General features: G+C 48.3%; 1 long non-coding RNA gene across 1 annotated transcript in view; it reads left to right on the forward strand.

The window, feature by feature from the left end:
* The first annotated feature begins 10,515 nt into the window (after positions 1–10,515).
* The window catches only part of LOC144177958 (uncharacterized), a 62,846-nt gene continuing 59,618 nt past the window's right edge, over positions 10,516–13,743 (forward strand). Inside the window, exon 1 of the long non-coding RNA XR_013323890.1 lies at positions 10,516–10,646. This is a non-coding gene — a long non-coding RNA (uncharacterized LOC144177958). The remainder of the gene's footprint in view (positions 10,647–13,743) is intronic.

Raw genomic sequence — 13,743 nt, forward strand, 5'->3', positions numbered from 1 at the left:
CACAAAGCCCACCAGAAATCACTCTTCCAGTACGATAGTTCGTAAAACAAACATCAAGTAAAGTTTCGGAAGTTGCAGTGACTCTAGTAGCACAATTCACAAGATTTTGAAAATCATAACAGTACACAGTCGAAAAAAATTCACATTGGGCATTACTACGTGTTAATAGATCAATATTTACGTCACCTACAAGTATCGCACACAGACCTGAAGAAGATACATGGGCTAATGTTTTATCCAAATAGTCTAGAAAATGTTCTACTTTGCCAGACGGGGGCCTGTACATGAGCACTATACAAACGCTACAGCAGCGTATCGTGATCACTTCAAAATCACTAGTGATGGCAGAATACTCATCTATTCGGTCACATTTTACCCAGCTTTGGCGTAAACTGAAACACCACCACCTCGCTTTTCAGCTCTAAACAAGCCGACATGGGAATAACCATCAAACAAATACACATCGCTGGCATCTGCGTACCAGGTTTCCGTAAAGCACAAAAAATCAAATTTTAGAGACAGTTGCTCGAAATAAACATCAAGTTGTTCACCTTTGTTACCGAGGCTTCTAGCATTTAAGTGAAATAACGACACAGACTTGCGTGACCATTTATTGTTAGCTATTAATTCATTGAAGCTATCGAAATCAAAGCTGGTACTACTCATGAACTCGCTGCAAACTGTGCGAGAAAAAATAATAAAGTTTCAAGGCGAACAGTTTAACTGAATGCATGAGAGGTTGACGTGCTCGGCGCTATCATTCTGATAAAGATGCCGCAGGCGATTGCGCATTCATGCGTTCGACATCGGACATCGTGGAAATGCGCAGAATCGGCGTCGATTCGCCTCGGCGTGCCAAAACTTTTCCATTGCTGGTCCAGACAAACTTCCAGGCAACTGATTTCTTTTTTGCGATAGCCGCCCCGAGCAATCGCTTATTCTTCTGGGTCAGGTGTTCATTCAAGAATACCGGCTTTCTCGCTCCTTCAAAGCCAAGGGCTTCGGTAGTTAGGCGCATTTTTCTTGCCTTGGCAAGTACCGCGTTGCGCTTGCTTCTACGTGTGAAACGAACAATTACATTTTTGTCTTTCGAGTGCGGTATGTCAACCCTGTGGCAGATGTCGATGTCAGTATCGACAATTTCCTCCCCTAACTTTTTGCCAATCTCTTTCACAATTTCTACTTCGTCGCAATCTACAGGCAGCCCTTTAATTTCAAGATTGTTTAGCCTGTGGTGTTGTTCAAGTTCGTCTAACCGGTCACGAAGGTTCTTGTTTTCCTTTTCGAGATCAAGGTTTTTATCGACAAGCCTCCTGTTTTCCAGCTTCAGCTCCTTCATGTCCTTTTGGATTTCATTTACACCGTCACATGTATCAGAGCAATATTTAACGCTCTCCGTAAGAGTGCGAATATCCTGACGGAGTTCACTCTTAAACTCTTCCAACAGCTTTGCCATCTCGTTGTTCCCCTTTGGCATGGTTAAATCAAAATGTCATCAAAAAAGTAACAAGCGAACAACAACAAAGCAAAAAAGAAGGGGCACTTGAAGTGTTCGGCAGCGGTGCAGCAGGCAATATATTTTTTTTTACCAGAAAAGGAAGCTCACCTGCGTGAAAAATACAGCAAGGCTACTTCAGTTGTTCGCTCTAGGAGCACCGCTGCCGAACTGGTCCCGTCGCCGCAGCACAGTCCACTTTTATCCCGCGCCGATGTCGTGCCGAGCTGCGCAGTCTCAGAGACGTCAGCTGCCTCGGTCGCGGTGGCTGCGGACGAAAGGTGCTCCAGTCGACGGGATGCTCGTATCAGGAACGGCGATGCATGGGTCAGAGGAAGCTGCGTGAAAAATACAGCAAGGCTACTTCAGTTGTTCGCTCTAGGAGCACCGCTGCCGAACTGGTCCCGTCGCCGCAGCACAGTCCACTTTTATCCCGCGCCGATGTCGTGCCGAGCTGCGCAGTCTCAGAGACGTCAGCTGCCTCGGTCGCGGTGGCTGCGGACGAAAGGTGCTCCAGTCGACGGGATGCTCGTATCAGGAACGGCGATGCATGGGTCAGAGGAAGCTGCGTGAAAAATACAGCAAGGCTACTTCAGTTGTTCGCTCTAGGAGCACCGCTGCCGAACTGGTCCCGTCGCCACAGCACAGTCCACTTTTATCCCGCGCCGATGTCGTGCCGAGCTGCGCAGTCTCAGAGACGTCAGCTGCCTCGGTCGCGGTGGCTGCGGACGAAAGGTGCTCCAGTCGACGGGATGCTCGTATCAGGAACGGCGATGCATGGGTCAGAGGAAGCTGCGTGAAAAATACAGCAAGGCTACTTCAGTTGTTCGCTCTAGGAGCACCTCTACGGACCTTAAGTCGTCCGGTGTCTCTGGTAACATGTTAAATACCGTTATTAGTTATTTGTCAGAGAGAACCTTTCGCGTCAGAGTTGGTTCTGCACTGTCAAAGGTACACGTGCAGGAAAATGGCGTGCCGCAAGGTGGAGTTCTAAGCTGCACTCTCTTCATAGTAAAGATGAACTCCCTTGGGAAGGCACTGCCGTCTACAATTTCTTACTCTATAAATGTAGATGACGTGCAGATATCGTTTAAATCTTGTAATATGTCAATATGCGAACGTCAAGTCCAGCTCGGCGTAAAGAAACTTGCCAGCTGGCCAGACAAGAATGGTTTTAAATTGAATCCTGCAAAAAGCTCCTGCGTTCTGTTCTCTAGGAAGCGCGGGATCCTTCCAGACCCAGACATTACACTTAATGGCGTGTCGCTTCCTGTGAACAAGGAGCACAAGTTTTTAGGTGTTGTGTTTGACCAGAAACTCACATTCATCCCACACATCAAGAAACTTAAACATAAATGTCTTAAAACAATGAATATACTTAAGGTTCTCTCCCATCTATCGTATGGCTCCGACAAAGAACTCCTACTACGGCTCTATACTGCTTTGGTGGGTCTCGTTTAGACTATGGCAGTGTGGTATATGGGTCGGCGAGTAAAACAGCGTTGCGAATGCTCTACCCAGTACTACACTTGGGGCTACGGCTTTCGTCGGGTGCTTTTCGCACTAGCCCTGTCGAGAGTCTATATGTTGAATGTAATAAGTGGAGCCTTGAGAACCAGCGAACTTACATGGACTTACTTTATGCTTTTAAAATTTCATCTCAGAATAACCACCCTTTTTATCCTGTCCTTAACGATACATCCACATCTGTGCTGTTTGTGAATCGCCCGTCCGTTACTCCGCCTTTTTCACTTCGAGCGAGAGAGCGAGCCTTGGATCTGAGTGCTTCGTTTTTAAACGTGTACATGTCATCCTCTTTAAACATTTTACCGCCTTGGCAAGTTTGCCCTGTGTTCTGTGACCTTTCTTTTATAAAGCTTGACAAAAATCGGGTACCGCGAGCTGCAATACTGCAGCACTTTCTTTCTTTGCAGTTCAAATACCCACTTGCTGAATTTTACAGTGACGCGTCTAAAACCTCCACTATGGTCTCCTGCGCTGCTCATGGTCCGAATTTCAGTGCAGCAAGAACCATGAGCGTCCACACAACAATTTGTTCAGCAGAAGCATATGGAATTTTAATGATTGTACGACACATACTTGAAAATCAAATTCCAAAGTCTACCCCGCAAGGGGCACCTTGAGTATTCATGGTGACGGTACTAGCGATACCGCGGACCCCGAGCCCCCAAACATAAGCTGGATCCAACCGTGGCGATGTGTTTATAGGTGGAGGGTTAGAAACCACGAACGGTGGCCGTCGGAGCCCAGGTCAAGCTCCGGCGGATGGGCTCCCTGTCTGTTCACCAGGCAGGGAGCTCCGGGACCTCTTTGGCTACCAGGGTAAGGTCAAAGAAGAAAGTACCCCCGTCTCCCTGCTTTTATATTATGCTATATGGCATTTTCAAAACCCCCCCAAACGTGATCGGTCCCTGAAAAGGGGCCGCACCGAAGTATCTTTTCCTTCATTGCCATCTTTGACATTTCCTGAACCAGATCATTACTCTCGATTTCTTGTCATGGAGTCCCTCAATCCAACCCACCCTCTTGCATCTCAGTCAGTCTTCTTGATCGCAAAATATCTTGAAGCCATAATAGGAAAATCATATAAGTGCAAAAAACAAAGGTCTGGTGAACTACTAATCGAGGTAAATGACAAGCAGCAGTCCACGAAGCTTCTTGCTCAGACTAGACTGGCTGATCTAGACATCAGGGTCACACCCCATCGGACCCTCAACAGCTCGCAAGGTGTGATATCCGAGACGGATCTCTTGAACGAAACGGATGCGGATCTCCTTGCCGGCTTGAAGGATCAGGGCGTCACTGCCGTGAGACGCATTACCACCCGCACAGACGACAAGGAGATTCCCACCAAACACATTATCTTCACTTTCGACAGCGCAATTCTTCCACAATACATAAATGCAGGTTTTATCCGTTGCTCCATCCGTCCGTACATCCCGAACCCGCGGCGCTGTTTTAAGTGCCAGCGGTTCGGGCATGGTACGAACTCTTGCCGTGGCCGAACGACGTGTGCAAAGTGCGCGGCGCACGATCATCCGAGCGAGAACTGCTCAGCCGAAACTCTCACTTGTGTAAACTGCGGGGGGCCGCATGCGGCATACTCCCGCAAGTGCGAAAAATTTCAGCTAGAAAAGGAAATCATCAACATCAAAGTCACTGAAAACATCACCTTCCCAGAGGCGCGAAAGAGGTTCGCCTCTTTCCCCCTGGGGAGGTACGCCGACGCGGCTCGCCGGGGGGCGGAGCGGCGTCTCGTTTCCACAGGGACCCAGTTCAGCGAGTCTGACCTGGTCCCTCGCCCGCCCCCCCCTGGGTTGCCTCTGGCAGCCCAACCCGCCACCACGCCGCTTGCTGAGGCAGCAGCGGTTGTGGTGGCAACCTCTTCCGTCGGGACCGGTGCCGCTCCCGCCTCTGTCTCCCCGCCCTCCAGTGCGTTGGAGGGTACAGAGGTGATGGACACCACGGGCCCCGCACCGGTTCCCACCGCCACCGTACCGCCTGTGCCACCTCTGGCGCCCCGGACGCCCTCGGCGGTGGCGGCTCAAACGAAGGGCTCCCGAGGGGGGGCAAAGTCCGGGGGGCCCGGTCCGTCGGGCACCCCTCGGACATCCGACGACGAGATGGATGTCGGGCCGTTCCTGCCTGCAACGCAGCGCAAGGAACGCGTCCCGACGCCAAAGCCTCCCGACAAGCCAAAAAAAGGCGAGAGTCACAACCCCGAAAGACGACACACAAACAAACACACACACTCCAGTAGCTCTCACACTAAATAATGGGAAGAGAAAACATAAGTCAATGGAACTGTAGAGGCCTTCTTAAAAATCTTGACGATGTATACGAAATACTGCATGCTAATCAGCCAAGTGTGATGTGTCTTCAGGAGACGCATTTGAATTCCAAGCACACAAATTTCTTAAATAGGTACATGGTCTTCAGAAAGGACAGGGATGGCAGCACACACTCTTCGGGCGGTGCAGCCATAATAGCCCGGAAATCCCTAGCATGCCACCCTGTCGCTCTCAACACCGTCCTTGAGGCTGTAGCAATACGCACAATAATTTTTAATAGGTTGATAACGGTATGCTCCATATACATTCCTCCTGATGTCACACTTTTGAGCTCTGACTTCGAGGCGCTGGTCGACCAGCTGCCCGAACCGTACATCCTAACAGGCGACCTTAATGCACACAACTCTCTTTGGGTCTCCTCCAGAACGGATGCCCGAGGTCGCCTGATAGAGAAATTTCTTACATCTTCAGGAGCATGCCTTTTCAACCAAAAACAGCCTACATACCATAACTTAGGACATAATACGTACTCACATCTCGACTTGGCTATTGGTTCTGCAATTCTCTTTCCATGTCTTGAGTGGGGCGTGGGCACGGACCCATATGGTAGTGACCACTTCCCCACATCCCTAACATACATAGGTAAAGGCCCATGCAGTCCATCTTCCCATAACAGGTTTAATGAATCAAAAGCAAACTGGAGTACATTCACAGAAACATCTAAACTACACCACACAACCATAAAACACCTACACGTTGAGGAAGCAGCCCAACTCGTCACGGCGCACATAGTGGACGCCGCCGAAAAGTCCATGCCCCAGGCCTCCAGTGCGTCCCGCAACCCAAGGAGGCCCTGGTGGAACGAGGACTGCAGGCGGGCGCGAGAGGCCCAGAACAAGGCGTGGGGTGTCCTTCGCCGGTACCCCACGTCAGATAACCTCATTTCGTTTAAACGGGCAAAGGCTCTTGGGAAGCGAGTGCGTCGTGAGACGAAAAGGGAGAGTTGGCGCACCTTCCTCACTTCTATCAACTCATACACCGACACACACAAAGTCTGGACACGAATACAAAAACTAAAAGGACAACAGACACACAGCCTGCCCCTTGTTAGTACAACAGGGGACACACTGGAAGATCAGGCTAACACACTTGCACAACACTTCGAACACGTGTCCAGTTCAGCAAACTACACAAAAACGTTCATGAAACACAAGACATCTGTAGAAAAGAAGTCCCTGCGTGATAACAACAAGTCGCACATTTCTTACAATTCTCCTTTTTCAATTCATGAGCTGAAGGTTGCTCTGAACGCATGTAAGCCTTCAGCTCCAGGTGCAGACAAAATCACATACACCATGATACAACACCTACACCCAGACATTCTTGAAACACTCCTACATCTATACAACAACATTTGGCTTTCGGGGCACATTCCTCGCTCTTGGAGAGAGGCCATAGTAGTGGCTTTCCTGAAGGAAGGAAAGGACCCTTCCTCTCCCGCCAGTTATCGCCCCATAGCCCTCACAAGCTGCCTGTGCAAGCTCCTCGAGAAGATGATAAACAGGAGACTCATGTACTTTCTTGAGTACAATGGTCTTCTCGAGAGCTGCCAGGCAGGCTTCAGGGCGGGGCGGTCCACCAACGACCAACTCGTCGCGCTCGAGTCCTATATAAAGGACGCCTTCATTCACAAGCAGTTTTGCACAACGGTATTTTTTGACCTTGAGAAGGCCTATGACACCGCTTGGCGTTACGGGATCCTCTGTGACCTAAAGTCTTTCGGTGTTTCGGGCCATATACTCAACACCCTTGCTAGTTATTTGTCCCAAAGATCGTTTCGCGTCAGAGTAGGTAGCACACTCTCAAGAGTTCATGTTCAAGAAAACAGCGTTCCGCAAGGTGGAGTGCTAAGCTGCACTCTGTTCATAGTTAAGATGAACTCCCTTGGGAAGGCACTGCCACCTACAATTTCTTATTCAATGTATGTAGACGACATCCAGGTATCTTTTAAATCATGTAATATGTCCATCTGTGAGCGTCAAGTTCAGCTCGGTGTCAAAAAACTTGCCAGCTGGGCAGACAAGAACGGTTTTAAACTTAACCCAGAAAAAAGCACCTGTGTTGTCTTCTCCAGGAGGCGTGGGATCCATCCGGACCCAGACATTATCCTTAATGGCGTATCGATTCCTGTGAGGAAGGAACACAAGTTTTTAGGTGTGGTGTTGGATGAAAGGCTTACGTTCATCCCTCACATTAAACAATTGAAACATAAATGTCTAAAGGCTCTCAAAATTCTTAAAATCTTGTCCCACCAGTCGTATGGAACGGATAAGCAACTCCTGTTACGTATTTTCAGAAGCCTAGTGGGGTCTAGATTGGACTATGGGAGTGTTGTGTATGGGTCAGCCACTAAAACAGCACTTAAAATGCTCGACCCAGTGCTTGACTTGGGGCTTCGCCTCTCTTGTGGCGCATTCCGTACGAGCCCTGTACAGAGTTCACAAGAAGCCCGACGCGCTAAACGCTAGGGCCTGTTCTCCCTACATCCCCGACCCCTAGCAGAGAAGCATGTAGGTGATCACAAACGCCGGCAAAATTCTCTGCTTTTTCAATAAAGAGCCTTCTCTCTCTCTCTGTACAGAGTCTTTACGCAGAGTGTGACAAATGGTGCTTATCACACCAGCGAACCTATGTTGACTTGTTATATGCCTCTAAAATTTCATCAATGGACAACCATCCTTTTAAACCGGTTTTTAATGATACATCCATATCAAAGCTCTTTTTAAATCGCCCATCCATTCCTGTTCCCTTCTCGCTCAGAGTAAGGGACGAGGTCACTATTCATGAGGTCTCCTTTGTAGACACATTCAAGTCATCTATCACCGATCTTGTAGCAGCATGGCATCTTCGTCCTGTTGCATGTGACTTGTCTTTCTTAAAATACAATAAGAACAGGACACCAGAAAGTGGGATTTTGCAGCATTTCATGTATATACAGGATAAATACAAGGCTGCAGAGTTTTTCAGCGATGCATCTAAAACGTCCACTGGGGTGTCTTGTGCTGCGCATGGGCCCAATTTTGAAGCATGTAGAACAATGAATGTTAATACAAGTATTTTTACGGCAGAAGGATATGGCATATTTCTGGTTGTAAGTCACATAGTTGAACACCGTATTCCTACATCCGTCATTTATACAGATTCGTTGAGCGTCGTCCGTGCATTATCATCCGGAAAGTCATCAAAAAACCATGTCATTAATCTTGTCTTCAAAACAATTATGGTAGCTTATTCCTCAAACCTTGGGGTGACTGTGTGTTGGGTGCCAGGCCATTCTGGCATTGGCGGTAATGAAGTGGCGGATGAAATGGCCGCCAATGCTGCACTCCGAAACACAGTAGACATGGCAACACTACCGTACACAGACCTCAAGCCACACATTAGACAACAACTCCGTAAAACTTGGCAAGCAGACTGGAGCGAACAGACAGACAACAAACTACACGTAATAAAACCACACTTGGGACAATACACAACTGACTCACACAACAGGCACATTGAAGTTACCTTAGCTAGATTACGCATAGGCCATACACATCTGACGCACTCGCACCTGCTCACGGGATCTCCAAGACCCCTGTGTAGCAGGTGTGGGGAGGGCCTATCCGTAGTCCACATACTCATACAATGCAAGGCACTTGACACAACACGACACAAACACTTCAGACAACTGTACAGACAACATATTCCCCTACACCCATCCCTGTTTCTAGGTGACGATGCCATGGTTTCTGTGAAACGCGTTTTTAAATATTTGTCAGACGTCAAGTTTTTAAACCTCATTTCCTATCACGCATCATGAAATCTGGCCCTATACACCAGCCATCACCATCATCTTTATTGATCTTACTATGTCCAGTTTACGTTTTATACCTACCTTTTGTGGTAATCACTTCTTTTCATTAAATAACTTCTCTGGCGCTCTTTGCCCTCGTCGGCCTTGCGCCATTAAACAAAAAACCATCATCATCATCATCAAATTCCAAAGTCTATCATCTACACAGATTCCTTGAGTGTTGTTCGCGCACTGTCATCGCATACACCCCCCAAAAACCACATAGTTAATCTTGTATTTAACACTATCATGTCTGTGTATGCAAAGAAGCATGAGCTGCTCCTCTGCTGGGTTCCAGGGCACGCTGGGATCGCTGGGAATGAGTTGGCAGACGAGAGGGCTGCTGCTGCTGCACTCAGGAACACTGTAGACATAACAACCGTACCCTACACAGACCTCAAGCCACACATAAGACAACACCTGCGCAGAACGTGGCAAACACACTGGGACGAACAGACAGACAACAAACTACGCGTAATAAAGCCACACTTGGGACGGTACACATCTGACTCACACCACAGACGCACGGAAGTCGCCTTGGGTAGGCTACGGATAGGGCACACGCATGCAACTCACTCGTATCTGCTGACAGGATCTCCTAGACCCCAGTGCAGCAGGTGCGGAGAGGCCCTATCCGTAGTGCACATACTAATCACATGCAAGTCACTTCACACAACACGACACAAACATTTCAGAGAACTCTACAGACAACATATTCCCCTACATCCGTCGTTTTTTCTAGGTGATGATGCCATTGTTTCCGTGAAACGTGTGTTTGAGTTTTTGTCAGAAGTCAAGTTTTTAAACCTCATTTCCTATCACGCATAATGAAATCTGGCCCTATACACCAGTCATGCTCCTTGTCGTTTTGTGATTTTACTTTTGTTTTTGCTGAGTTTACTTAGTGTTTAAGGTTTCACCCCTCATATATGACTATTGTTTTGGCGCTCTTTGCCCCAGTTGGCCTTGCGCCATAAACATCCAACCATCATCATCATCAGCCCGTTGATTTTCATTAGTCCGGTTCTTGTCGACGTGCTGCCCCAAAAAAAGAAACGAAAGCTGCTGTACACTGGGAAAGCAAAAGCCAGATTAACAGCATACCGATTGTAAGCAAGGCACCTGTGGTCAGCAGTTGTCAATAGGAGGCGTGTTCCACGGCCCCGCCGGTTTTGACTGTGCCGCCGAGGTCTGGAGCACCCTGTCACGCACGGAACATCTGCCGCTCGTCGCAGACCCCGGCCGGGTCGTCGTCGTTCGGCGATCACGTGGTCCAGCGTCGCGTGCCACCGCTATCCAGCACGGAGATAAGGGTCGGCGAGCCGTTCAACTGCAGTCGACAGCTCTGCCCCTGAGCGGCCGCTTGCCCTCCGCAAGAGAGCATCAGGACGCCCACAGCAGCAGGGGGAGCCCATCACCAAACGACAGCGCTGCCGTCTTAAAGGTACAAGTGTGATATTCTTTTCTGCTATGCTCAGTTCGCTTGTCTTCCCTGCTGGCCGCGCAAAGTTCCTCCTCCTGCGCGGTGTTTGAATTCTTTTCTGCAACCAAGAATTCAAGAAACCGCGGCCGACTGCCCCCATGACAGATTCTCTGCTGCCGTGCACTTGTCGTTTTTTATCAGCGCGAAAGAATTTAGACAGGCGAAACTTATCTTCGTGTTCTGTGTGCCTTTTTAATAACGCATGAAAACAAACCAAACGTATTTCGCAATTTCACAACATATATTTATTTCTATGGAGCTAACCTCTCCCCTCTGGGTAATTTTTCGAGGAAAACGTGAAGGAAGAATCAGAGATCTTTAAGGCTAAACAATAAATGTTGAATGGTTGGAATTAAGGCTACAAAATAGGTACAAGCGTAATATTGCATGTGTGCAGGATTCACGACCCGCGTCTCAGCGACCAAAGCGGGCGTTATTCGAGCTTGCAATGGTAGTCAGTAATCACATAAAAGTTGGGACCTTCATTGCATCAGTGACGTGGCCAATCCAATGAACAGGTTTCACTTGCCCGGTCTAGGGTTGAACCCTCCGAAGCTTCCTCACTGCGGCGGTGTCCATATTTCCCGCACTTCTCAGTTCGAGCAATTTCGCAGACTTTAACGTGCACGGAAGACAACTAAAGAAGGTTGCTAAAAAATAAAATAGCTTGCTAAAACCACCAGCCAGAAAGGTTTATGTAGACTGCAGAAACTATGCCGCCTTTTCCGTACACTATGTCAGCTTTTCGTGCTATTTTGCCTAATCTAGCCCAGTACAGCTATTCCAACATATTTTTTTGCAATAAAAAAAGTACTAGGTTATTTCGTAACAAGGGGTATATCACGCCTCCTATACCGTTTGTTTGCCTTGAATAGAACACGAGGCAAATTAGTGTGTGCTGTGTGACAATGCTCAAAATTTTTGTTCTTGTAAAAAGCATATGGTAAGTTAATAAATAAAAGGCCCGGCCTTATTTGCCTGCTTATTCGCCTCTTTCGCCAGAACACTATGTATGCTTTTTTTTTACTTTCTTTTGTGGAATTACATTGCTTTATTTTGTGGGAATTTTCGCAGGTATTTTTGGGAGGGAATCAAGTGCTCTGAGCGGGAATGCCCGAGGCTTTTTTCTCACCTGGCTTTCATTCAAAACGCATATTTGATGTCCAAAGTAACTATTGCCCACTTTGAACACGCCGTGGTGGCTAAGGCGTTGCGCTGCTGAGCACGAGAACGCTGGTTCGATTCCCAGCCGCGGCGGCCGCTTTTCTGATGGAGGCGAAAAGCAAAAACGCCCGTGTCAACGAGATTTCGGCGCACGTTAAAGATTCCCAGGTGGTCAAACTTAATCCGGAGCCCTCCAATACAGCGCGCCTCCTCGCCCGTGTGGCGTCGACGCGTTGCATACCACAATCAATCAATTACCGATTTGTATTCCAAAATAGTATTCACAAGGTATCAATGCCACGCATTTTCACTTTTCCGTCCACAGTATTTAACTGGGAAGCGTAAAAAGACCAGCTCAAATAGAAACCACCAGAATCTAAATCTACACAGGCCTGAACAACATTTGGCGATTTTTTGTTCCTCCACACCTATGCGCCCGCCCTCCAGTCTGGAACAGCCTTTTCGCGTTTTGTTTAGAAAAGACGAAGCTTACGCCGTCCGTCCAGTGCGAATTTTAGTGTCCGGTAAATAAATACGGAAGCCAAAATGAAAGGTCCAATGTGCAAGTAACACTACAATTATGGGCACTCCAGAGTACATTAGGTGTAACTATTTGCGTGACGACAAAGAAAGCACACGATTAAGCTGTATTCGAAATATTCAATTTGATTCGATTTTTACTCAGTTCTTTCTATAAGTGAAAATTGAACTCACAGGTAGAGGTTACAGCGTCACAGGGGCTCTTAATCCACGAAACCGTCCAGGCAGTGCAGTGCAATCAGCAATGAACGCAATTACGTTCAACTACACAATGTAATAGATCAGGCACCGAGAAAGTGCAAACGAAGCCTGAGAGTAAGGAGAGGGACAGGCGGGACTGCGTCTATTCACAGGCTCTCTTATACGGTCGTAGAATATTGAAATACAATATAGTTCACACCTAACTAAAATTTCGTTTAACTTGACGCGCCGGTTCAAAGGGGTTGCAGAGGGGCTGCAGTTCTTACTGTTCTTACTGTGTTTTTATACTTTAGGATCGATGTTTAACCCTATGAAAACTAGCAGGGCCTTTCGGCGTGCAATGACCCCATTTCACGCAGCGGCGTAGCCTGGGGCTTCCGTGTCAACTACTCTCGTGAAATCCACCAGCACAGCTCGTCTCAGCTCATCAGAGACCGACGTGCTTCCTGAGCGAATGGGTGGCGCCATTTCTTAGTAATTACCCTCCGGCTGAGTGGCTACGTCCGCGTGTGGCTAAGCCCAACGACGGGGAGGGATCGTGGCCGTTTTTAACATGGAGAATAAAAGCCCGTGTATCGAGAACTCGGCGTACATTGCAGATGCCCAAGTGGCTAAGGTTATTCCGGTTGCCTGCTACAATAGAGCTCATATTAAAAAAAAGTTTGGGCCAGTGTTGACGCTAGGTTTTTATATTTTGATTTCTTTGCTGCTAAAGGTGTCCCGCTGTCGTGAGAACGAGTCAAGGGCAGGCGCAGTGTCACAATCACTCGTAAAGCCGCTGGTACCGCGGTAATCCAATTCACGTTCGCCTGCACTCATTGGTCTCTTTGAGAGAGTACGAGTTCTAGTTGTCAGCGCGCCGAACTATCTCACCAGCACGTATTTCTAGAATGGGTCCCCGGACACCAGGGAATTGTAGGGAATGAAAGGGCTCACGCCCTTGCTCGTGCAAATTGAAACCCGAGCGACCCTGAACCCTGGCCCCAGGACTACAGCCCCAAGGAAGAACGCGCCGCCCATCGCAAGGCCCGGAGGCAACAGCTGAAGGACCTTTGCAGATCCTGCCCTAATCTTCCTCCTCCCACTTCTGACCTCACACGCCGCGAAGGCACTTACATCCGCCAGGCTCAGACTCTCTCCCTCCCTTGTGACC

Source organism: Haemaphysalis longicornis, unplaced genomic scaffold (assembly GCF_048455015.1).
Source record: "Haemaphysalis longicornis isolate Haplotype H1 unplaced genomic scaffold, Haemaphysalis longicornis Haplotype H1 scaffold_1, whole genome shotgun sequence".
Taxonomy (NCBI): domain Eukaryota; kingdom Metazoa; phylum Arthropoda; class Arachnida; order Ixodida; family Ixodidae; genus Haemaphysalis; species Haemaphysalis longicornis.